Source organism: Lithobates pipiens, unplaced genomic scaffold (assembly GCF_037356315.1).
Source record: "Lithobates pipiens isolate NorthernLeopardFrog02 unplaced genomic scaffold, aLitPip1_a1.2 Scaffold_27, whole genome shotgun sequence".
Taxonomy (NCBI): Eukaryota; Metazoa; Chordata; class Amphibia; order Anura; family Ranidae; genus Lithobates; species Lithobates pipiens.
Genome location: NW_027507788.1, coordinates 94975050 through 95002641, shown reverse-complemented (window position 1 = coordinate 95002641; position 27592 = coordinate 94975050). Strand labels below are relative to the sequence as shown.

General features: G+C 43.8%; 1 long non-coding RNA gene across 1 annotated transcript in view; it reads left to right on the top strand.

The window, feature by feature from the left end:
• LOC143933204 (uncharacterized) overlaps window positions 1–27346 on the top strand; it is a 63495-nt gene extending 36149 nt beyond the window's left edge. Inside the window, exons 2-3 of the long non-coding RNA XR_013263041.1 lie at window positions 26670–26942; window positions 27028–27346. This is a non-coding gene — a long non-coding RNA (uncharacterized LOC143933204). The remainder of the gene's footprint in view (window positions 1–26669; window positions 26943–27027) is intronic.
• Window positions 27347–27592: the final 246 nt, after the last annotated feature.

The following is a 27592-nucleotide window of genomic DNA, read 5'->3' as shown; positions in this document are numbered from 1 at the left end:
TTGCCGACATATCGTTGTCCTACCCCAACCCCTTCTTTAAAAAAAAAAAAAAAAAAAAAAAAAAAAGTCCTTACGTCTTGGTTAAAGTATTTAACCAAAGATAGGGGGGGTATCACCAATGATAGTGCAGGCCCTTGACGGGGTGGCTATATAGGTATAAAAATATATATATCCAGATATATCATGTGTGTCCAAGTGCTTTTATGTAACAACCACTCTTCTTGCCTCCTCTCAACTTGGTTATTACTATCACCACAAGGCTCAGATAAAGTATAATAAATAACAGTTCATACGAGGTTATAACACTGTAGTGTAGTATGCTGGTTAGCAGTATGCTGGTTTAGCAATATGAGAGATAACATGTATATGAACAAGCAAACGTCTTTCCTGCTGACTGTGAGGCTTATCTCTCAATTATCCCATGCATTCAGGGCTTAGCCAGAGTGATTCAGAGTGAGTGAGTACCTTGCACTGTACACAAATTCAATGCTTACTATCACCTCGTTGCTCGTAGTCTCGCGGGGTTTGTAGCAGCGTGGAGTTCCCTGTCTCTTCACTCAGCCATCGAGTCCCATAACAGAGCGCTCGAGCCGCCCAGGCTTTGTACCGCCGTCCGTCCAGCCCTCCAGGACTAACACAGAGAGCGCACTGCGCTCGGGTAACCGAGGGGATTATGCAGGGCTGTGCTGAGGTTCGAGCACCTCTTGAGGCATGAGGGGGGGCCAACTGGAACTGCAGCGTTAATCCATACACGGGGCCGGCGCCGTCAATCCATACACGGGGTGAGAGCACACATCTCTCTCACAGCTCACTCCTCACACACTCCCACCGCCATCCCCGTACGGCCACGCCCGAGCGCACACATTTACAGAGGTTCTAGTCCTTACTCTATGCGAAACTCAAAAAAAAAAAGAAAAAACACAAGTTTTGGCTCTAGATATGCTTTAAGCCCATGCCGTTGAACCTGTAAGTAGGTGGTTATTACCGGAGGGCCTCCCAATGATTCCTATCCCATGATTGGCTGCACTGTGGTGATGTAATCAGGAGCCCTTCCCACTGGCTAATAATAATTGATGCTTGATTGTGAGCTGTCTTTGTTCTGGGGAGATGAGTAAGTGCAGAACAATTTAGTGATGCATATATGTGGCAGTGTTAAGGTCCAACTCCGTGAAGAAATGGCAAGTCAACGTAGGGGCAAATAACTCCTTCTCAGGCACCATTAGCCAACTTCAGTCCTCATTCACACCAGTGGGGACCTACACTCCCAGAGGGGGTTAATTTATCTCTAGTTCTTGTACACACCTGACTCTCAGAATAGTAAAGTTGGACACTATCAGTTCCACACACTTCCTGCCCCACTTCTGCTTGCAATTTCCTTGTAACTTCCTTTGGACTACCTAGTGACTTTTGTGATTTAACATCACCGTATATGGCACTTAAATTGCACCAATATAGACAAGTAGTGCAGGAACCTTTTTTTTTTTGCTGTGACTTGAGTTGCATTGATTAGGATAACACACATTGAAATGAATTTGTTTTAACTTGTCATGAGAGTTTGTGTGTGTAAAGGGCCTCAGGAGCAGTGGAAAGGGCCTGGACCCAGAGGGAAGGGCATCAGGTCCTAAGGAAAGGGTCTCGTGATCAGGAGCTGGGGGGGGGGGGGTGTTTATTGCTTCTTGCACTGGGGCCCTGAAGATTTTAATTACGCCTCTGGGGCTAGATCAGGAATAACACATATATTACACTCTATCAGAAGCATCCAATTGAGGGTTTAGCTGGCTTATAACAGGTTTGAGTTTCCACCCAGAGACTGATCACATCAGCCAGCAGGTGGACAAAGACAGGGAGAATGCCATAGCTAAAACCCGGATGCTGGAATAAGGAGCAGGAGCGCTAGACACTCCTGACAGATTCAAATGGAAAATCACCTTTGCCTGGTTTGCCCCATTCAAACTCCATACCCAGGCAAGCCCACTATGACTTTGTCAAGTAGAAGGTAGGTACTAAATCTACAAGTAGCAGGAGAGTTGTCCAATCTTTGGACTTTATACACAGAAACAATGTTTTTAAAGCATTAATTTATCATCATGCATGTAGAACTGTTGGCGCTATAGAAATCCTTTATATTAATAATAATAATAATAGCATATTACATATGCAAGCTTTGATTTGTTCTTAGTACACTGCATAGGAAACACCCTTGGACAGGAGCATTGTCAGTTTTGGGAGAGGGTAGTGTTATGCCGCGTACACACGACCGGACTTTCTGGCAAACTAGGTCCGACGGGATTAGTCCGTCGGAATAATCCGATCATGTGTGGGCTAATCCGTTCATCTTTCAGGAATGAAATCCGGCAGACCTAGAAATAGAACATGTTTTAAATCTGACGGACTCAATCCCGACGGACTCAAATTGGGAAAATTGTTCGTCTGTGTGCTGGTCCGACGGACCAAATACAACACAAGGGCAGCTACTGGCTATTGAACTTCCTTTTTTTGTCCTGTTTACATCATCACGTTCAAAACTAATGGACTTTTGAACTGACTTAGTCTGTTCATGTGTGGCCAAGTCCGTCTGTTCGGAAAGTCCATTGGAAATCCGCCAAAAGTCAGTTGGGAAGACCGTCGGACCTAGATTGCCGGAAAGTCCGGTCGTGTGTATGCAGCATTAGATGTACTAGCAGATTTAGATGGACTTGACTAAACAATTAAAGTTGAACTCCAACTTACACTTTTAAAGCTGTTACTGCAACAGTTTTCCTTCATTTTTATAAAGCATTAATACCAAAGTAAAAGCTGACCTTTGTAAGCCCCCCTGTCTCCCCTGCTCCAGGCTGCAGACTATTTATGGGCTCTTTGGACACCTACTGGGCACACTTCCCCAGGGATTGGCTGCAGCTCAGTAAATATTCAGGTTGTCCATTTGCCTTGCTCAACCCCTTATGTTCCAGTAGTATCTAGAAAGCAAGGAATAGCAATCAAACCATAACAGCCCAAAGCTGTCAACAACTACACCACTGATTTCAGAGGACCCAAAAAAATAATAATTTACAGAACATCCTAGCAACCTAACTAGCAGGGTCCTGCATTTATTTCAGGGTTTAATACCACTTCAACATGTTGAGTGGGGTTACCCGTTGATGTAACTTTTATGTCTCTCGATGCGTGAGTCATCATCTACTTAAAGTTATTCTAAAGCAGCAAAATATCTGTGGGATTCCTGTATATGTTACGTCATATATTGAAAACAATAATTAATACATTTCAGTATACAGCATTCTCCGTCTACTGCCAAAATGCACTTAGAGCAGGAGAACGCTCAGACACCGAGCAGGCATGAAATACGAGACTAATGGTTGTTTATCAACATTATTCGTTATTATATCATTTAATGCAGTTCTAGGGAAAGCACACTGGCAATATATCTGCTTATAAAATATCACATTATTCGGAATGGCGACCATCCAGGATGTTCAGCGCCTGAATACTGAAAAAAAAAAATGAAGCGCAAGCTGGAGTTGTAATTTTTTATCCAGATTTCGCTGCTATCAAATTATATAAAACCAGATGCTTCAATTAAATGTCTTTAAGAAGGCAGAAGGAACATAACTTCCCAGGAGTCTGAAATAATAGCTTTTGAAAAGAGCTGTTACATTGAAGAAAGGTTACCAGACCAAAATAGATTTATTAGGTGTGTAGGACAGAAAGGACATTCATCTTCTCATAGAAAATTCAGTCTTCTCCTTCGCATGTTTGCCATATATAAACTGTCATTTTACCAATGCCAGAAGATGTAGACAATCCATGAATGAATTGAGTCTCTATTCTGTAACTTGACAACTATTCTAAACCCAAGAACAAAAATGGATTATGTCACAGCTTACAGGTCCTTATTCAGAAAATACTTGTTGATCTAGTCAGCAATGTAGTTTCCTTGTTCCCCTGATAGAGCTGAAGAGAGGAAAACATGCTTGTAGTCAAAATTAGAAGAGAAGCTAATGGGGACAATGTTGTTCTTCTGGAGACACACCGGAGTGAGTGTAGCTATTATTGGTGGAATAACAGGTAACTATGGGGGGGCGGGGGAGCCTGACAGTGAAAACAAATGCAGCCACCACACAGAACTGGCAAGCTGCAACATATGACATTTTTATTATTGGGTTTAGATACGCTTCAATGTCAAACAGCATGTCACGTGCCAGGCTAGAGGGTGAGGTGACGAGAGGGCTTCCCTTGCGGCTGAGTGCGGAGTACCCCTGGAGTTGGAGACAGGGTGCTGTGTCCACTGATGCACGGGTTGCCTGCTGGTGAAGCTGTCTGATGGTTCCAGAAGCGGACACCCAGAAGCAGAGAAGATGGTCACAGCCAATGATTCCCTGGAGGTACTGGCGGATCTTAACAGGTGGAAAATCAGAGACATCGTCAGAAGCCAGGCCAGGGGTTAAACACAGGAAGGCAGTCAGAAGCAGAGGCAAGAGGATTAGTTGTGATCAAGCCAGGGGACAAACATAGTAAGTCAACCTGGAACAGGCAAGAGCAGGTCCGTGAAACAAGCTGGGTTCAGAGGCAGGAGAGAAACCAAAGCAAGTCAGGGTAAGCTGGGTCAGTAACAGGTAATCAAACAGGAGCAAGAAACACAGGATACAGAGCTGACAATAATCCAGCGATTTATAAGAGCAATCCTTATATTGGTCAGCAAAACACTGCTAATTAGCACGTTTTGCATATACACATTAGCCATCGCTAACGTACTTTTGCGTTACGCACTGATTTCTAATGCACATGCGCAGAGTCATGCGGCCATAATGGATATTGCCATACAGTATCTGCCAGTTCTTCTCTGATTTCTTCCCTGACACAGCAAATCACCTTTTTGGCATCCCTTAGTAATTTAAACAACCATCCCCCCACCCCCATTAAAGAAAAAAAAAAGTACACCTTCCCTTCTGGCCTTGGCCTCCAATGCTTTTGGGAGACATGGGTGACAACTTGGAGCTTAAAATCTTGTGAGCATGCAATCCTGCCAAGCAAGAGTGCATTCTCGTGGGATTTCAAGCTCCCAATATTGCGAGAAGACATGGTGACCTCACCTATGCCTTCCTGAAGTGTTGAAGGCCATGGCTGAGGTAAATATTTTTTTGGGAGGGGTAACATTTTGTTCCTGTAGCAACCTACTGGAATAGGTTGCTAGAGAGGTTCAGGTAAATTCAGTTTTTTTGGCTCATCTGTAAACATTGGAGCTAGGGATGAGCCAAACACCTCCCTGGTTCGGTTCGCACCAGAACATGCGAACAGACAAAGAATTTGTGTGAACATGTGAACACTATTAAAGTCTATGGGACACGAACATGAAAAATCAAAAGTGTTCATTTTATTATTATTATTATTATTATGATTATTCACAATTTATATAGCGACAGTTAGGTGGGCTTAGATGCAAGTTATTGCCACAAAAAGGGTATTGGGTCCTAGGCCCTGCCCCAGGGGACATGTATCAAAGCAAAAAAACAAGTTTTTAAAATGGTTGGATGGTGGCACCCTCTTTTTTCCTTAAATTATCACTCCGAGATATCCACTTCTTACCACGAAGTGCGGTGAAGATATCTCCTATTCTTCTATTTTTGTTTCAAGTTTTTAAAATGGCCAGTTTTCCAGGAGCAGTGATTTTAATAATGCTTAAAGTAAAACAATAAAAATTTAATATTCCTTTAAATATAGTGCCTGGGGTGTCCTCTTAGTCTGCCTGTAAATTGGTGAAAAATTACATTTCTCAAAGAAAAAATGTCATTTAAAATTGCTTGAGGCTGTATTGTATTGCCGGCTCCTGTCAACATTAATAAAAATCAATGAAAAAATTGGCGTGGGTTCCCCCTGGTATGGATTTTAAGGGAAACTCCATGGCAAAATAAATTTAAAAAAAAAACAGCGTGGAGCCCCCCAAAATCCACACCAGGCCTTTATCCGAGCAAGCAGCCTGGCAGGCCAGGGAAAGGGGGGAGATGAGCGAGCAACCCCCTCCTGAACAATACCAGGCTGCTTGCCCTCAACATGGGGAGGGTGCTTTGGGGTCCCCCCCAAAGCACCTTGCCCCATGTTGATGGGGACAAGGGCCTAGTCCCCACAACACTGGCCATTGGTTGTGGGGGTCTGCAGGCGATGGGCTTAGCAAACCTCCTTTAACAAGGGGGCCACCAGATCCTTTCGATTGATCCGTGCAAAACATCTTTTTATATTTTTATCTTTTCTTTCTTACTTACCACTATCATATATACTTCCTAACCGTCCTTTAGACACAAGTAGTTACAAACATATACACTTAAGCCCCGTACACACGAGAGGACTTATGTCCGACAGACTTCCGAAGGAGTTCCGTCGGAGTTCTGCTGGAATTCCGACGGAGTTCTGACAGACTTTTCGGCCGAGCGGACTTGGCCACACACGATCACACTAAACTCCGACGGATTCGAACGTGATGACGTACGACTCGGCTCGAATAAGGAAGTTCATAGCCAGTAGCCAATAGCTGCCCTAGCGTCGGTTTTAGTCCGTTGGAGTAGCATACACACGAGCGGATTTTTTGAAGGGGACCGGGTCCGGCGGAGTTCCTTCGGAAAAATTTGAAGCATGTTCCATATTCTAAAGTCCTTCGGACTTTGGCGAGTCAAAAGTCCGTTGCAGCCCACACACGATCGGATAGTCTGACGGACTCAGTCCTTCGGACTTTGGATGTTGAAAAGTCCGCTCGTGTGTACGCGGCATTAGACATACCAAAAAAAAATACACGCACACACCGGGCATTACAACAATTTTTTATTTTATTTTTTCCTGCCCTCTGGTATAACCCTCTATCCCGTTTTCTTTCGAATACCGCGTTTACTGTCCCACTCAACAGAAAAAAACAGTACTAACCACTCAATCCAGACTTCCCCAGTACTAGCGAGAGTGGATCTAACCGTGGATCCGATATCCATCGTTTCCATATTTTAATCCAGTTATTGGGTTCCCCCTTATTGCAATCAATTTGTTGTTCTTTCAAAATGTTTTAATTTACCTGAAGACGCCAGTCCTCAAGTAAAGGTGCATTCGGAGATATCCACTTTAGAGCAATTAACTTATGTGCAATAAGCAATAGTCTAGTAACTAATATCATCACCTCCCTGGGAAAGAAGCCATCCTCGTCAAAATATCCCAGTAGACATGTCACAGGGGTCTTGCCAATATGTGTATTACATGTAGCATTGATTGTATTAACCACCTCTCACCAATATCTAACCAATTTTGGACAATTCCACATCATGTGTATTAAGTCAGCTGGAGACTTTTGACATCTAGGACACTCCGGAGAATCGCGTCTGCCCCACTTAAATAATTTAACTGGTGTTTTGTATACCCTATATATTATAAATAGTTGCGTCAGGCATTGAGTCGGTGATAATGATACTAGGGGTACCCTTTTCAAGATAATTTGCCAACTTTCGTCTGAGATGTCCCCTATGTCTCTCTCCCAGCCTGTTCTACCCGGGCTAACATCGTTATCCTGATATGGTCTCATCAGTCAATCACCCACGTGACGGAACCCAAAAAATAGAAAAATAAATACTCCGCCTCCATGGGAGGCGACCCGCCGACTGCTATCTTTTTCCTGTGACAACTGTTATATAGGCAAGGGTGGTAACCGGATGACCCCTCCTCCTCTGAAAGCAGAAGGGGTGGGGGTCACTCAATGACATCACTGGGTGGCCCTGTACATCACGCTACACTACTTCTGCTCCTAATTGTTGAAGCTCAAAAAACACTAATATCCTATATGTCCATACACACTGCTTTAGGCTAACACTATTTAGCTTCTGGGAGCATAAAAAAATGCAAATAGCATCTAGAAGCTTAAAACTGCATGGAGCCTAGATCACTGCTAGAACGCTAGTACAAAAAGCTATTACCGGTGTTTTTTTATATAGCGGTTTTTCCAGTTTTTTTTAGCTTACAAAAAGACGCTAGTGTGTATGAAAACTAAAAAAGGCATTCCCAGCCTAGTTATTGTGAGAGAGACTGTCCAAGTGTTGTGTGCCTGGCTGCCTGAGGACCCACATGGGAAGACAACCTGGGTAAAATTAGTGAGACCTGTTGGAGGTTTTCGCAACATTCAAGGCATTTGTGTTGGGGGGGGGGGGGGGGGGGCTGCTGAAAAAAGTGCACCTTCTGCTTGGCTTAAAAGATCCGCTTTAAAGCAAACCTTTCATATGACCAGGTAGGGCTCGGGAGGTAGCTTTCGGGGTAGCTGTTGCAGGTAGAGGTATCTGAGCTTTTTTTTCTTGGACACTTAGAAAAGCTCTCAAAAGAGAAGGAGGGCGGCTACTATCACTTATGACGTGTACACACGACCGGACTTTTCAACAGCAATGGTCTGACGGAACGAATCCGCCGGACAATTCAATTGTGTGTGGTCTTCATAGGACCTTTGCTGTCAAAAAATCAGACAGACTTTAGATTTAGAACATGTTTCACACCTGTTGCAAGTACAGTACTGAGGCTTTACGCACAGGTTCCTGGCACACGATGGATCCAGAGGTGCAGCCTCCAGCAAGGTAGTCCAGTGTTCAGTCCAAAGGGCTCCAGGGACAGGCAGTCTCCCTCCTCTTAGATTTATCACCACAGGAGGAAAAAGACCATCTTCTCAGGGCTCCAGACTAGGCTTATTTGGGCATACTCCCCAGGGATTCGCTAGGCCCTACTGAATAGTTAGGCTGGACATTTGAATTCTCCCACCCTAAGCCCTGGAAGCTTCTTCTAAAGACAGGGGGAAGTAATCAGTGACGGCCCATCCATACGTCCGGCCCCTAATCTACATGCAGGGTGCTGGAGGCATGGATTCCAATGTTTTTTTTTTTAAGAAGCTTTAGAAGCATGTGATTAGAGCCAGAGGCTCCAATAGGCTTTAAAAAAGGTGGGCTCAAGGCATAGAACACTGCGCCCTGAGCCCACCAAGTTGTGTGACAATAGTGAATTAATATTCATTATCGTCTTCCTGCTTTTCCTCCCAGCCAATCAGGAAGTGGTTCGACCCGATGGGCCGAGAGGAGAAGCGATCATATTGGCCACCAGGGGAAGGAGGAGGGAAGCCGCCGAGGACAAAGCCGCTGCCATGGGAGGAGACGCAAGAAGGAGCCAAAGCTGCCAGATGGGGTAAGTGCAGAGCTGGTGGGGGGGTGGATGGACCAACTGACTGACCAGTGGAGGGGAAGGGGTGGCGTGTTTGCCGCTCTCCCAAGATATAAAGCACCAACTGCCACTGTAATCAAGCTCTCAGCCTGTGAAGCTCTGAGCAGACCAAACCAAGCTAGCAGAAGCCAACAATTAAATTTCCATATCAGCCTAACTAGGTGGGCGCTACAAGTATATAATCTTCTCTGTTTCCTCCAATGCCATACTCAAGTTGAGCTGCCAACTGCTATATTTGAACACTGTCACATGGGAGAGGGAGAAGCCCTGTGCAAACTCAATTGTAGACCAACATGGAGCTTTCATAGGGATTATACTTAATGGTGTAATAGAAAGATGGGAGCGTGATGAGTATCAGTGACTGGGAAGGGGGAGGTGTGAGCATTCAAGAGAACCTGTTACTTTTCCCTGAATGTCTATTTAAGCATGGGGTCACTCTTATGCACATAACTAAAACATGTTGAATATGATTGACCTCATGAAACAAATGTATGAGGCCAGAGCTATGAGAGAAGTTAACTGTAATAGGCATACATGTAGTCCCCATCCAGACTCATTTAAGTAAGAACTGTCTGATTTCTAGGAGAATACAGTCAAAATCCAACCAAACCATTAGTGCTAGTGAGTACATAAGATAAAAATAGAGGTCTTCTACTAGAAACAAAGACTGTTTTTCCTTTGCTTCAGAAGATATACGATGATAATGAGGGTCATCCTTCATGGAGAGAAAATGCAATGTGTATATTTGAAACTATTGATCTGTGTTTTATTTACCCAGGACTTTTCTTTTTTTAATATCCGCTGACGGTAGATGCTACAGGTCAATATGCTGCTATTGCATCAAGCTGTCAAATTAATATGTTTTCCTGGCTCTTCCGGTGCACCAATAAAAATCATCCCAGGTGGCGATTGTCCCAGAATAGCTAGACATTGAGCCGTGTCCTTGTTGTGTCTTTTGATGTGGTTGGCAGGAGGGGAGCGATTGTTTTGTTTCTGTCCGGCCACATTACCCCTCCCAGTTCGCTCATCACTCTCTGTAATTGCTTTACTGGCAAGAGCTGGCTCTTCTCTCTTCCTCTCTTTCCTTTCTCCACTCCATTCTTTTTATCTAGATGCTTAGTGTAATTCTTATTATCTTTAATACATTATCTTTCAAAATTTCCCCCATTGTTTTAATTGGGCTCATTTAATAAGGCAGTGTAACCCATAGCAAACCAGAAACCATCACTTAGCAGGTGTGACTGCAGTTAACTGAAATCTTACTGGGCAATCTTGAAAGTAATATTTCATTTATAGGGGCTGACTTACCCACTGGTTTAATAAATGTCTTGGGGGCTTCAGTGGTGATTCTGGGTTCTCCTGACCACCTTTGGCCTTTATTACTGCCCCTGTTGCATTACCCATGACATTAGGTAAAATAAAAATAAAAACTGAAGAATCTATACTTAACCTTCATGAATAGGTTCTTTAAATGCTTATATTTCAAATGGAACTGATAGAGACCACCTGGTGGAATAAAAGGAGACACACATTTTTTATTTATTTTTTGAAGTATGGGATTCCTTTATTAAAACCTTACCAAACTTAAAACTATTGCCTAAATGTTTTTAAAACTCCTTGTATGAGTAATGATAGGTGATCCCTGTTGGGAAACGAATCAAATTTTATTCTCTTTCACAAGATTCTAATCACTCAGCAAATCATTAAAGGATAATCAAAGTTGGTTATTGTCATACCAAATCTTTTTTTTTTGTTGCATTAAAAAATTTCAGTCGCCTTGTACGAAAATGCAGGAAACAAATTATAAGAGCATTTCCCATTGGTACAGAAGCCCAGTTATACTTCACAAATGCTTTCTGAACATACCAGATGGTTTCTGGTGCTGTCAGAGGGAACAGGGGACACAACTACATATTGTTTGGTCCTGTCCTAGAATTTAGGAAATTTTGGAAAGAGGTCCAGGAGATCATGCAAAAATTTTGTGATATTGAAATTCAGGAAGACCCAGCCTTCTTCCTATTGCATCTATCCGAAATCCCAGCTAAAACATACAGGAAGTCCATCTTGTGCCAAAGCCTGTATTACCCTTACTTGGAAACAGACACAGCCTCCCACAGTGGGAATGTGGCTTAGGAATGTAGAGCAAGTAATCTGAATTGAAGATCTAGTTTGGACATCTCAACAAAAACGAGAAATCTATATGAAAACATGGTCACCATGGAATCTTTTTGTTTCTTCAGAGGAACGGAGAAAACCTATTGACGTGAGCCCCATGAGATCAGAAAGGAGGACATGGGCCCTTTAATATACCTTAAATTGAGAGGCGGGAGGGGAGGAGGAGGGGACTCATTTAGGGTTTTTTATATTATTTGATTTTTTTTTCCCTTTAAGGTGGGAGGGGGGGGGGGGGAGTAGAAAAAGGAAAGAAGGAGACTAGTCTCATATTAGCTGTTATATCTGGAACATTAGGGGGAGTAGTTGCTGTGCCGGGTCCCCCTTGACCAGGTTTGGCTAGCAATTTGGAAAGTGAAATGTAGATGGAGTTTTTTTCCTCTTTTTGATATTCCCCCAGATTTAACTGCATGGTTAAACGATCTTGGTAATTGATGATATGTTGTTGGTTGCTTATATATAGGTAATGTATGTCAATTATGGAAGAGGCTGTTCATTTTCCTTTGTTAAAATAAAAATAAAGAAATTGAAAAAAAATAAAATAAATTCAGTCACATGGCTGCATACATTTGATCGGATTTACAGTGGTGTGAAAAAGTGTTTGCCCCCTTCCTCATTTCCTGTTCCTTTGCATGTTTGTCACACTTAAGTGTTTCGGAACATCAAACCAATTTAAACAATAGTCAAGGACAACACAAGTAAACACAAAATGCAATTTGTAAATGAAGGTGTTTATTATTAAAGGTGAAAAAAAATCCAAACCATCATGGCCCTGTGTGAAAAAGTGATTGCCCCCTAAACCTAATAACTGGTTGGGCCACCCTTAGCAGCAACAACTGCAACCAAGCGTTTGCGATAACGTGCAATGAGGCTTTTACAGCGTCCTGGAGGAATTTTGGCCCACTCATCTTTGCAGAATTGTCCTAATTCAGTTACATTAGAGGGTTTTCGAGCATGAACGGCCTTTTTAAGGTCATACCACAACATCTCAATAGGATTCAGGTCAGGACTTTGGCTAGGCCACTCCAAAGTCTTCATTTTGTTTTTCTTCAGCCATTCGGTGGTGGACTTGCTGGTGTGTTTAGGATCATTGTCCTGCTGCAGAACCCAAGTTGGTTTCAGCTTGAGTACACGAACAGATGGTCGGACATTCTCCTTCAGGATCTCTTGGTAGACAGCAGAATTCATAGTTCCTTTTATCACGGCAAGTCTTCCAGGTCCTGAAGCAGCAAAACAGCCCCAGACCATCACACTACCACCACCATATTTTACTGTTGGTATAATGTTCTTTTTATGAAATGCAGTGTTCCTTCTACGCCAGATATACTTGGACACACACCTTCCAAAGAGTTCCACTTTTGTCTCATCGCTCCACAGAATGTTGTCCCAAAAGTCTTGGGGATCATCAAGATGTGTTGTGGAGAAATTGAGACGAGCTTTGATGTTCTTTTTGCTCAGCAGTGGTTTTCTCCTTGGAACTCTGCCATGCAGGCCATTTTTGCCCAGTCTTTTCCTGATGGTGGAGGCATGAACGCTGACCTTAACTGAGGCAAGTGAGGCCTGCAGTTCCTTGGACGTTGTTGTGGGGTCTTTTGTGACCTCTTGGATGAGTCGTCGCTGCGCTCTTGGGGTAATTTTGGGCGGCCGGCCACTCCTGGGAAGGTTCACCACTGTTCCATGTCTTCGCCATTTGTGGATAATGGCTCTCACTGTGGTTCGCTGGATTCCCAAAGCTTTGGAAATGGCTTTATAACCCTTTCCAGACTGATAGATCTCAATTACTTTCTTTCTCAATTGTTCCTGAATTTCTTTGGGTCTCGGCATGATGTGTAGCTTTTAAGGATCTTCTGGTGGACCTTACTGTGTCAAGCAGCTCCTATTTAAGTGATGCCTTGATTGTGAACAGGTGTGGCAATAATCAGGCCTGGGTGTGGCTAGAGAAATTGAACTCAGGTGTGGACAACCACAGTTATAGTATGTTTTAACAAGGGGGGCAATCACTTTTTCACACAGGGCCATGATGGTTTGGATTTTTTTTCACCTTTAATAATAAACACCTTCATTTACAAATTGCATTTTGTGTTTACTTGTGTTGTCCTTGACTATTGTTTAAATTGGTTTGATGTTCCGAAACACTTAAGTGTGACAAACATGCAAAGGAACAGGAACTGAGGAAGGGGGCAAACACTTTTTCACACCACTGTATATATCTGTCACCTTTTTGAAAACAAGGGTCCTTATCCAGTGTTTTGGCTTTATGAATTGAGTCAAATTTCTTAAGGTCACCTTTTGTACTGAAGACCCCCCCCCCCCCCCCAAAACAATGGCCAAAAGTTGCATAGGAGTAAAAAAAAAGCATGAAGGGATAGAAATGTAGTACATATACTTATATTTAGCTTTGATTCCTTATTGCAGAGGGTGATATCACCATACTTCCAGTGAAATTATGGGGAATGCAGAGTAACCCTGAATCTTGTACGTAGATGCAGGAGCATCATCCTGCAAGCTCTGGGCTACTTGGCTGTCCCAGGATTTCACCAGAAGGAGGGTGAAGTCACCCTCACCTAGGTGTCACTGGTGGCAGCTGAGGAAAGGTAAGTATATTTACTTCACCCTCCCCCTACAGTTTTTTAAACTTTACTGAATTGATTTGGATTTAGTTCTGTGGGGCTTAACAAATAAGAGAGCATAACTTTTGTTTAAGCTGACTTCGCATTAAAAAAGCAGTTCATTTTTTACTATGACTCGTTGTAATAATTACTTATCTTTGATGTCTTTCAATATTAATATCAAATACATGGAATTTGTTAAACTACACTAATAATCCTCAAAGTAAAAGGTATAAAACACATTTTGGAAACAAAATAAAAACAACAGAGTCAATGGCATGCAAATCTGGCAAGTCAAGCAGAGATTTCGCCACCATGGTTCCTGAGAAACACAAGAAAACCAGATGGTTTTAGACACTGACTCTCACATTCACCGCCTGCAGGTACAATATAACACCTGTATGGTTCCCATTGGAAGTTTTCCAAGCTTTGAAACATTCCCACAAGGTAGAGAAATAAAAGTCAATTGCCAAGAGTGTCAGCAGAAACCAAAATACTCTATATTCTTTCTGCCCTAGATTCTTGGGACAGCTCAACAGGTATAAGGTGTGCATTCTGAATCCCCTCTATAAAAAGAAAGTATAGCCTTCTGTGGTATAAGTGTAAAGGAGATCAGCTTAATATATCAATATGTATTCAAGTTTTAGAATCTTTGTTTTAGGTTTTGATAATGATACAGTATATGTACATAGGTTTAGTAATATGTATACTATATGTACTAGTGTTATGTCTTACATCTTCCTTTCTAAATGTTTACAATGAGACAGGCCCAATGACTTACAATTCATTCACTCTATGACTTATTGCCATACCTACCCCTAGCATTGATGGTCAGGAACTACAGCTGGCTCTGTGGTCTTCGCCTATAGCAGCCCCCATTCCATAAGGCAAGCAGGTCTACCAGTATTTTGTTGACCCCAGGTCTTATACGCATTGCTATAGTTCCCGGCTAGCACGCCAGGCAAGGCCATAGTAAGCACAGCAAACATGTACTTGTGGTTGTCAGACAGGCAGAGTAATCCAATGGCAGTCTGGGTTCAGGAAGGGCAATGTTCATAGAGTAGCCTGAGTCAAATCTGTGGTCAAAAGGCAGACGGATTGGACTTTGGACTACTCTCTGAACTCTAAGGTTGATAACCAAGAAAAACAAATTATCAGTCAGGGTGAGGTTCGGGTGGAGGCAAAGGTTAAGGCACAGGAACAAGAAAGGCAAACAAGGAGCTTGAAGCACGTATTATAAACACTATCACAAGCATGATACTAAGGGCTTGGCAGGCTTAAAACAGGTTTGGTCTCCACACAGGGGCTGTGTCTACATCAACCACCCTGCAGGTGGACAGTCAGACAGGGGGAGTGCAGCTTAATCAAAACCAGGATGCTGGAGTGAGACAAGCAGCTGCCATGGAACAGAAGAATTTCTGGCTTCTGACACTCATACCTTATACCGATATTGGCATTATGACAAATCTACCCTGCCTTTAAGCAAACTTTCTCCATCAGAGTTCTCATACACATCTGGAGGAACCCTAGGATTATAAAGGCTTCCTTGAGAAATTTTGGCATAAGTAGATATTAAATAAATTAAAACATAACTGGTGCCAGACAATAAGGAACATTCCTCCATTTGACCACCAATGTAAGGAGCATTCTTCCTACTGATCACCATTTAACCACTTGCCGACCGCCGTACGACGATATACGTCGACAGAATGGCACGGGCAGGCATATGGGCGTATATATAAGTCCCTGCCTTCCCGCGGGTGGGGGGCCCGATCGGGCACCCCCCCGGTGCCAGCGGCGATCGGTATTCTTTCGGGAGCGATCCGGGATGAGGGGGCGGCCATTCATTCATGGCCACCCCCTCGCGATCGCTCCCGACGAATGGAAATCCTTCGTGACATCACTTCCTCTCCTGTAATGTAAACACAGGCAGAGGAAGTGATGAAATCTCTCCTCGTGTCGGTATTTTTCGTTCCGGCACCGAGGAGAGAGGATCGGTGAGTTGCACCAACACGACACTTCACAGTAGAACATGCCAGGCACACTCACACCCCCCCTTTACCCCCCGATCACCCCCCCCAATTACCCCTGCCCCCCCAGTCACAGTGACACCAATGCATTTTTTATTTTTTTTGCATTGGTGTCATTTGTGACTGTAATAACTGTTAGGGCAGTTAGGGTTAGCCCCCTTTAGTTCTAATGTACCCCCCTAACCCCCCCAATAAAGGTTTAACCCCGTGATCACCCCCCGTCGCCAGTGTCACTAAGGCTGGGTTCACATTGCAGCGGTTTATGAGAACGGATGTGATTCGCACCGCACTGCAGTGCAAATCACATCGGATCTCTGTGCGATTCGAGTTCAGCCATACAGATAGTATGGCTGAATTCGCGTTGCACCCGCCGCACCCGCCGCAAACTCGCACGGGACCCTTTTTTTGGTCCGCAGCAGAATCGGATCACATGGCTGTTCACACCATGCGATCCGAGTTTGCAGATCGCACTGCAATATGCGAACTGATCTGGGGGTGTCATTAACATTTCACTGACACTCCCAGCAGTTCGCATAGGGCAGTGTGAACTGCCGCCGGGAGGCATGCGATGCGGGAACCTGCCGCGGATTCGTGGCGTTCCCGCATCGCTCCAGTGTGAACCCAGCCTAATAAGCGATCGTTTTTCTGATCGCTGTATTAGTGTCACAGGTGACGCTAGTTAGGCAGGTAGGTATTTAGGTTCGCCGCAGCTTTTTATAGCGCCAGGGACCCCCATATACTACCGCATAAAGCCCCCTGATTGCCCCCTAGTTAACCCTTTCACCAGTGATCACCATATAACTGTTACAGGTGACGCTGGTTGGTTAGTTATTTTTTTATAGTTTCAGGGCACCCGCCATTTATTACCTAGTCTCACTAGTGTACCCTTAAATTTAGGGGTGTCTACTTTCCAAAATGGGGTCATTTGGGGGGGGGTTTGTGCCATCTTGGCATTTTATGGCCTTCAAAACTGTAACGCCCTTAGAAAGCCTGAAGGCGGTGCTTGGTTTTCGGGGCCCCCGTACGCGGCTAGGCTCCCAAAAAGTCCCACATATGTGGTATCCCCGTACTCAGGAGAAGCAGCAGAATTTATTTTGGGGTGTCATTTCACATATGCCCATAGCATGTGTGAGCAATATATCATTTAGTGATAACTTTGTGTAAAAAAAAAAAAAAAAAAAAAAGTTTGTAATTTTCCCGCAACTTGTGGCAAAATATAAAATATTCCATGGACTCAACATGCCTCTCAGCAAATAGCTTGGGGTGTCTACTTTCTAAAATGGGGCAATTTGTGGGGGTTTTGTGCCATCTTGGCATTTTATGGCCTTCAAAACTGTAATAGGTAGTGAGAAGTGAAATCAAAAATGTACGCCCTTAGAAAGCCTGAAGGCGGTGCTTGGTTTTCGGGGCCCCGTACGCGGCTAGGCTCCCAAAAAGTACCACATATGTGGTATCCCCGTACTCAGGAGAAGCAGCAGAATTTATTTTGGGGTGTCATTTCACATATGCCCATAGCATGTGTGAGCAATATATCATTTAATGACAACTTTGTGTAAAAAAGATAAAAAAAAATTTTTTTTGTCATTATTCAATCGCTTGAGGCAAAAAAATAAAATATTCAATGGGCTCAACATGCCACTTATCAATTTCCTTAGGGGGTCTACTTTCCAAAATGGGGTCATTTGGGGGGGGGGGTTTGTACTGCCCTGCCATTTTAGCACCTCAAGAAATGAGATAGGCAGTCGTAAACTAAAAGCTGCGTAAATTCCAGAAAACGTACCTTAGTTTGTAGATGTGACAACTTTTGCGCAAACCAATAAATATACAGTTATTGACTTTTTTTTTACCAAAGACATGTGGCTGAATACATTTTGGCCTAAATGTATGACTAAAATTGAGTTTATAGGACTTTTCTAATAACAAAAAGTAGAAAATATCATTTTTTTTCAAAATTTCCTTTATTGTTATTTCTTCCAGGTGATTACAAGCATGAGCCTTGTCAGCAGTTGAATTTGCAGCCACAAAAAGTCCAGCTCACGTGTAGTCCATTTGCATGTAAATGGTCACTTTTTTACTGACCATAAATGTAAGGGGGCATTTCAGAACTGACCACCAATGTGAAGGGATACTACAATCTTTACTCATATATTAAAAATGATAGTCTATATTCTGAACATAATTATTATTACTGAAAGAAATTAGTGTATTTGTCACCCAGGGCTGCTCTATACAACAAGTATGCAACTTTCCTTTTTTTTATATTCAATCTTATATCTTAGTACAAACATCTTATAGCTCATGGTACAGTACACTAATTATTATCAGGAATTTTCAGGGAACCCATGAAATAACTTTTAGGTCTCAAACTTTTAGGTCTTTTTAGTAAAAAAAATTTTTTGACGAAGTATAAATATAAATCGGTATAACAACTATAGCGCTCAACATGAACGTTAAAGAATACAACAGTTAGCACACAAATATAAAATTAACTTTAAGAAAGTTTTATTGTATTTTCATCGTTAAACAGAATAGCAATGGCTCAATTATAAAAAAGATTCATATAACAGAAAGTCAGCCGGTACACATGTACCTCTAAACAAATGAAATACGTGTAATTTAAACATACAGAATACCATGAGACAGCCACACACTAAGCAAAACATAACGTATCCATGAACACCCTCAAAATGGTCTGAACTGTCAGGGGAGACCCTTCCAATACAGATCAATCCGGTCCAGGAAACCAGAAGTATAATAAAAACGAGAATAAAAAATAAAAAAAACGGGGGATCCGGCATAAGGCCCCAGAGCGACCCCCGAGAGTCCAGGCCCCCCCACCCCAATGGGAGCTAACTGTGTGAGAGCCTAGAACTCCCAGAGAGCGCCCCGAAACCCCCCACCAAACCCACCCCCCACTGGTAGAGTTTGTCCACATAACAGGCTTCCTGGGCCACCAAGTCAAAGGTAGATAAACTGTTTTATAAGTACAGATAGGCAGGAGGTCAGACTGTAATCCCCCAACCCCCTAACCCCCTAACCCACCTCTGACCCTCTAATGTGTGTGGGTGTCATAACAAGTTTTGTAGAACAAATAGAGAGGGAGGTAAAAATACCCCCCAAGAGAGGAAAGAAGAAAACGTGGGAAAAGAAAGAGCGAAAAGGAGAATAGAAACAGAGAGGGTAGTACTTGTGTATCTACAATCAACATGACAAGCCAGGTCTAAGGGGAAAGTGGCAATAAGCAGCCCAGGGATCCCAGGTGGCATAAAAGCTCTCAACCTTATCGTTCAAATTAGCCACTAGGTGTTCCTGCGACATAATCCAAGAGATTTTCCTTCTACAACACTGGAAAGAGACCGTAGGCTTCTTCCAGGCCTTCGCTATCGTAGTTTTAGCTCCCAACAATATGAAGAAGGCAAGTTTCTGTTTGGATAGGTTGGGGATGTATTGATTAAGAAGAGCTACATTTGGGTTAGGATGTACAGTGGTATCGGATACTATGTTGATGGTACGGAAAATTTTCTGCCAAAATGAACGGATATGTGGGCAGGTCCCCCATATATGTATCATAGTACCCTCCAACTCGCAGCCTCTAAAGCATAGGGATGAAGTACCTGGGTACATCCGTGCCAATCTAGCGGGGACATAATACCAACGGAATAAAATTTTAAAGCTGGCTTCTATTAATGAAATATTATAAATACCTTTAAAAGAACGTGTAGCTGCCTGGAACCACTCAGTCAGGGACCATGAGCTTCCCGCGTCTTCCTCCCAGGCCCGAGCATACGTCGGCTTTCCCATCCTCGTCAGGAGCGCTGTGTAAATCAGAGAGATGCTGCCTTTCTGGTCCGAAGTATTAACACACCAGTTTTCGTAAGGTGTGATGGAGGGGGGTGTCTGTTGATCAGACCAAATTGATTTAAAAAAATGAGATATTTGGGAAAATCTGAATAATTCCGTATCCGGCATTTCCAGTTTCTTTCTACAGTGAGAAAGGGTCAGGGGACCCACAGGAGAAAGAAAGTGGCCTATGCGATATAGCCCTTTGTCAGTCCACCATTTGAAAGCCTGAATGTTCAGCCCAGGCGGGAAATTGGAATTGTTAAATAGGTGGGCCAGCGGTTTCAGTGGAGAGGTCAGAGTATTACGTTTGAATAGCTTTGAACAAAGGGCTACAGAGTGGGATAGTATAGGTGACATGATGGCTGGTCGCGCCTTCGGATCACACCAAAGAAGGAAGTCTATCGTGTGAAGGGGGACTGCTTTCCTCTCCATAGAAAGCCAATCCGGTTTTGGGCCTTTGGAGAAGACCAGAGAAATTTGCGACAATTGTGCTGCTAGATAATAGTTCCAAAGATCAGGGAGACCCAACCCTCCTTGAGATTTCAAGCGAAGCAAAATTCTAGATGGGCATCGGTAACCCTTATTCCCCCAGACAAAGCGAATGATCTCAGATAGTAATTTGTTAAGGAACTGTTTTCGGACCGGTATGGGAAGAGACCGAAACAAGTACAGAGTACGGGGAAGGAGCGTCATTTTGACAGCATGTACCCTACCCAGCCAGGACAGACCACACCTCGACCACTGATCCAGATCTCTCCTGCAGTTGGCTAACATAGGGGGATAATTTGCATTAAACAGATCTTTGATGTTAGGAGTCAGTTTGATCCCCAGATAAGAGATTTCTTTGGGAGCCCAAACAAAATCAAAGTTTCTAACAAGCTGCAGAAGGCGGTCCAGCGGAATGTTAACATTCAATGCCATCAATTTATGAATGTTAACTCTAAGTCCAGAAATCTCACTAAACTTACCTAACACTTTGTAAATCATTGGTAAAGAAATTAGGGGAGAGGTAATATACAGAAGGAGATCATCTGCATATAATGCACATTTATGAATCTGGTCCCCACAAACCACCCCCCGAATGTCAGGGTTCGTCCGGATAGCTATCGCCAGGGTTTCTATGGCAATTGCAAACAGCAGGGGGGAGAGTGGACAGCCCTGTCTAGTACCTCTTCTAATGTGGCACGGGGCAGAATATCTACCCATCAAGCGTATTTGGGCGGAAGGGGTGGAGTAAAGTGAATTGATCAGATTAAGAAAAGAAGGGCCAAAGCCCCATCTGTGCAGGATATCCGATAAATAATCCCAGTCGATCGAGTCGAACGCTTTGTGTAGATCGATCGAAAGGAGGAACCCTTCCTGAGGGGGACCTCCATCCCATTGGGAATTGTGGAGAGATATGACATCGATGGACCGTCTTATCTGGTCCGGGCCCTGTCTCCCGGGAATAAAACCCACCTGGTCTCTATGTATGTATGAGGGAATAAAGCTCGCTAACCTATTGGCCAATATCTTAGTCATAATTTTAATGTCATTATTCATGAGAGATATAGGACGGTTGTTTCCCACTTCACTGACGTCCTTGCCTGGTTCAGGTATTACCGAAATATAGGCCGAATTAAGGTCTAAACTCAGAGGTGACCCCTTCCCAAGGGAGTTGAATAGGGAGACCAGGTGAGGTGCTAAGGTGGAGCTAAACTTCTTATAGTAACCCGTAGAAAAACCATCTGGACCGGGGGAAGAGCCTATTTTCAAGGAGTTGATTGTATGTAACACTTCTTCCTGGGTAAACGGGTTTTCCAAGAGGTCTTTGTGATCAGTAGTCAGGGAGGGCAGTGGGAGGGAATCTAGGAAGGTCTTCCGAGTCGATCCCGAGAGATCGGGTGACTTTTCATAAAGTTTAGTATAAAACTGAAGAAAGGCCTCCATGATTTTCTCTGGATTCTGTGATAACTCTCCCGATGGCAGTTTAATTTTAGGAAAAGCTAAGATGCGGTGTTTGGGGCTTAGTTTAACAGCAAGTTTGGAACCGATCCTATCTCGTTGACTATAAAATCTAGCACCTGTCCATCTAAGATGTCTTTCCGCTGCTGTCGTTAAGTGCAAATTCAATAAGGTCCTAGCCTTATCCAGTTGAGCGAGGGAGACCGGAGTAGGGTGACGCTTGTGAAGCCTGGCCAACGATCGGAAATCATCAGTCAGCTTTATCGTGTCAGCTTTATGTTCCGCTCTAAGTTTTGCCGATAATTTGATGATTTCTCCCCTAACAACTGTCTTATGAGCCGCCCAGATCGTCATAGGGGAAACGTCATCAGTCGTATTGTTACGGAAATAGTCTTGAATAAAGCCCTCAATAACCGAACAATGGGCAGGATCGCTTAAAAGGGATTCCTGTAACCGCCAGCGAGGAGGGGACCCCACCCCTATTGGCCTGTTTATACACAGAGTGACCATTGAGTGATTGGATAATGGAGTATCCACAATCTTAGAGCAAATGACAAGGGGGATCGATGTGGGGCAGATAAAGATGTGGTCTATCCTGGCCAGAGTATTATGGGGCGCCGAAAAGTGCGTGTAATCTTTTGTACGGGGGTTGACCTCCCTCCAAATATCAATCAGGCCTGCCGAGTGAAGTAATTGGGCGATCTTAACGCTTTGTCTAGGCAGATGTCTGGGTTTTTGATAGCCATTACCCAATTTGTCCAAGGAAGAATCAAAAGCAATGTTCGAGTCTCCCCCAAGGATAATAGTACCCCTAAGATGAGGTTTAATCTTATAAAGTAAGGAGTCAAAGAAAGCCCTCTGCCCTTTGTTGGGGGCATAGTAAGATATAAAAGTATACATTTCTCCATCAATCTTCCCTGATACCACAATGTATCTTCCCAGCGGGTCCGCTACAGTCTCATGGTGTGAGAGATTAATATGCTTGGCCAGGCATATGGCCACCCCCTTTGTTTTGTTTGCTGCGGAGGATAGAAAAAATTGGGGGAAGTGTTGGTGGAGAAAGGTAGGATTATATGAAGCTGGGAAGTGAGTCTCTTGTAATAAGAGAACATCTGCATGCATAGACCGATAACTTTGGAACATTTTCCTACGTTTGACAGGGGAGTTGAGTCCCTGGGTGTTATGTGAAAAGATTTTGAGAGTGGGAGCAGAATTGGTGGGACTAGTCAGGAAAAATGTGTGTAGAGGCTAGCTTGTAGGCAGCATTCTTACCCATGTAGCGAAACAGTGCTACTTGGAGGAGTAGGAGCAAAGTGTGAGCCAACTCGCTGGGGCCTGGGAAGGAAGACCACGGTCCGTCACGGATCCAGGTACTGCAAAATTGAGCAAAAGAGAGGAGCCATAGAAAAGAGGTGAAAAGAGAAAAGGAAGAAAGAGAAAGGGAAGAAAGAGACAATGTTAATAACACCTGTGTGACATCAAATGTATTCATATACCTTACCTAAAACGTTACCCAATGAAATCTGGGGTCCCCAAACCCCTTCCCACCCCTCGGGCGGAATGTATGGGTCATTCCGTCCCTGTAATCTAAGAGGACCGGTTAGTCCTAACTATAGGACCACCAGTAGAGTTCCCAAGGGCACTAGAGGTGCTCTGGAAACCTGTCGGAGGTGCACTGGGTCCACCACAGCCCCAGTAACCGGAGAACTAAAACAAGAAAATGAGGGCTGTAACTAAAGCCCATAAGAACACTTATATGCAGAACATCCCTGAGATGAAGAACAAATCTAAAATAGTACAAACCACCAGTAAAGAAGCAAAAAAAAAAAAGAAAAGTACAAATAACAGAACCCTGTTACTGGTCACTGAGATTTCAATCAAGATACCTACTCAGTAGGTCCAACCGCTCCCATATCCCCACTTCCCCAGAGACAAGGCCCCGGCGAGTCAGCCCACTCCAGCCGGGGCATAGGGCCGGGGCAGGCTGCCCGCTACAACATCAGGGACCCCGTCTGCCAAAAACCTCCCCCAGGAGTCGCCAGCAGAAAAAGGTGTGCCAGCCTGGCCAGAACGCCGAGGTTCCTGACAGGGAAAACCCAGAGTAACAAATGTAAAGTAGAGAGAGGTAAAGTGAACCCCAGGTCAGGATAAATACGATCTTCTAGAGTCTTGTAAAACCTTAGATGAACAAAACTTTCACAACCCACCCTCCCAACCTCCCCCAAAGAGCTAAGACCCCACAATCCCTCCAATACACCCCCCCCCCCTCCTGAGTCCACCAGTCAAATAGCAACGAAAAAAAAAAGGGATCAAAATTGATTAGATCAGGTAAAGGGACCAGAGCTAAAGGAGGGAGACTCAGTGGGGGTCACTGGATAGTTCCGGAGGTGGCCGAAGACCGAAAGAAAAAAGGGAGTTTTTGACAAAAATCAGGAGCATAGATCCATTCTTCTGTAGACGATTCCACATCAGGGCGGGAGATTTTCTTTGGAACGTTTGGAATGCTGTTGTAGCCAATTTGGTTGATGAGGACTGGCTGGAGGTGGCCTCTTGGAGGAAGCCGGAGTCCCTCTGAAGGTTTGCCTGGAGGATGGGTCTTGAGGAATCAAACCCAGCTGTAACAAAAGTCTCTCACCGTCAGCAAACGAGGAGAATCCATGACTCTTATTCATATAAGAGAAGTTAAGGCGAAGAGGAAAAGACCACCTGTAAGGGATCTGCTTATCCGCCAGGATTTGAAGTAGGGGCTTGAGGGCGCGTCTTTTCTGTACCGTATATGGTGACAAATCTGTAAAAATTTGAATCTTATGTCCCAGCAGATTGAGGTTGTCTGAGAACCTAGCCTTTTTCATAACCTCTTCCTTTACAGAATAAAAGTGTGGTTTAACAATAATGTCTCTAGGGAGGCCATCTGAACGGGGAGGCTGTAGGGCCCTGTGCACCCTGTCGAGTTCCAGACGTTGCTCAGTAATGTCAGGTATTAAGTCCTTAATCAGCCGCTTCACAGCAGCAGGGACATCTTTCTCGGTTTCGGGAAGTCCCCTGATCCTAAAGTTGTAACGCCTCGATCTATTCTCGAGGTCGTCGATTTTTACGCATGCGGTTTCAAGCTGATCCTGCAGATCCTGTAATCTGGCTGTATTCTGATTAATTCGCACTACTGCCTGATCTGCTTTCTTTTCAATAGTATCCATTCTCAATCCTATGTGCTGCAAATCAGAATGTATGGATGCAGTAATCTGTGCCGCATTTTCTGCCAGGCTTTTGGCCAGAAGTTGAGAAAAAGCTTCCATCATAGAGGGAAAGTCATTGAGAGTGGGGGCTGCAGTATCTGTTTCAGCATGTGAGAGAAGCATGCCTGTGTGAGGATCCAGTATGGGGGTGGAAGGAAGTTCCCTGTCCAGTCTGCCTAGCAGGGATTCTGTGGATGCAGGAGAGACTGCCTGGGGGAGAGGAGGAAAGTCTGTACCTGGGGAGCATGGAGGGGCCAGGTCCTGGTCAGCTATGGACTCCTCAGCGACATCCGCGCTGTGTGTTGTCCTAGGTCCCGCCGCCGCCATCTTGGCATAGCTGACAGGAACGTTTGATGCTGACAGCTGCCCCAGGAGATTCCGGCGCGGGTGCGAGACCGACATCAGTGGGTTCCGGGCGGTATCGCCTATCTGACAGGCCCGGTGGTGATCGCCGCGGGACGTTCCGAGGGCTCTTGTTCTTAATTTGGGGCCGTGGTGGAGCGGAGCTCTAGCAGTCAGCGGCCATCTTGTGAGCTGCCGCGCATGCGCCTCCACAAATATCAAATTAAATCCATGTTACATATGCATTGTTAGAAATGAACATTTGACAAACAAAACAAAGTAATGACACAGTGGGATACATTTACTAAGGCTGGAGCACTCAGATCTCTGGTGCAGTTGTGCATGGTAGCCAATCAGCTTCTAACCCCAGCTTGTTCAATTAAGCTTTGTCAATAAAACCTGGAAGCTGATTTTGCACTCTCCAGCGTTAGTAAATAAATCCCAGTGTTCTTCCATCAGGTGAAACCAGGTTAGTAGCTGTATAGGTCTACGTAATATACAAACATTTATGCACCTCGACATACACATAATAAGTTTATATAACAAATCTCTCAAGTGGCAGTAATAGTGAGAGTCAAAGAGCACCAGACGTCACATACTTTCTTATATTTATGTGGATAATCCCTAAGCCTTCAATATACAAACATCTATATTTATGCAATAGAAAAAGGTGGAAGAGCAAGCCTGTAAAAAATATGCAGGTCACATTAAAATCAATTTTAGGTAATCATTGCAGTAATAACACATTGGGGGGTTGATTTACTAAAACTGGAGATTGGATATCATGCACAGCTGCACCGGATTTTGCAATCAGCTTCTAACTTCAGTTTGTTCAATTAAGCTTTGACAAAAAAAATTCTGGAAGCCGATTGGTTTCTGTGTAGAGCTGCAGCAGATTTTGCACTCTCCAGTTCTTGTAAATCAACCCGATAGTATTTGTTAATGAGGTTAATGTTACCCTGGCATATTTCAATTTATTAGGAGTGACATAAGTTTCATTGGGGTTTATTTAGTAAAGGCAAATTAACTTTGCAGTGCAGTCACTGTAGATCTGAGGGGACATGCAAGGAAAATAAAAAACATCATCCAATCACGTACAAACAAAAAGGATAAAATCAGCAGAGCTTCCCCTCATTTCAGATCTTCCCCTCAGATCTAAAGCAACTGCACTTCCAGGTGCTCTTGCAGTGCACTTGTAGTGCAAAGTGGATTTGCCTTTAGTAAATGAACCCCATTGTTTTTATAGTTAGATAACTGACACTGGTTTTATCTTTCAGTGACCGGCTCCCCTTGTGCTAAATTATCTGCAAGATATCTACTGCGGTTGTGCAGTTTTGTCTGGGAACCCTGATTTGTTGATTGATGGATGCCATGGTAGATATAAACGAGTGGGCCGTCGACGTGCTTCCAACCCCCCCGAAAAAGTCCCCCATGGACGGGTTCAGGGGCAGGAGTCAAATCTGACGTCACCCGCATCCATCTTCCTGGTTGGAAACCAGTAATATTTTTAATATGCGTGTTTGCCTGCATACCGCTGGAGTGTTATTCTTGTGAGTAGTTTTTCTCCTTTTTATATTATGAAATTAAACCTGTAAAACGGAGAGCACTAGATTGTCCCCTTTTTTTTGTCCTTAGGTTTGAGGAGACCATTGGCTGGACCATATGTGCTGGGGAACGCCAGGTGTGGGTCAAAAGCTGTGTGACCTGCTACAGGTCGAGTCTGTGAAGTGAGAGGCTAGAGTAATTGTGGTGGATGGGCTACAATCACTGCTTTACCGTCTTGACCATTATTGCACCTTAGGAGGCTTTCTCTGTTTGTTCACATACAGGACTATTTAATCATTGGATAATTTTATGAACTGTTCATTTTATTTGCTCTGCACTGTAAAAATACATAAAAAGCTGCGCTAAGATTGCATATATAAAATTATATATAAATCACCTAATACCCATACATGAATATTGGGTATTAATATGTGACAAAAAAAGTCCATGCAATCAATATGTGCATCCAATAAAGTCCAAGAAAATAAGAAGTAAACGGAAATCCTGAATATGCAAACACCATCAACACGTATCCACATAACATAGATATCACGCTTACCAGAGGGCAAGCTTAATACAGCCTGTATGACGAATGACCATCCAGATGTCAACCCAACGGCGTCACCTCTCCATGGCCAGATAACAATGATAAATC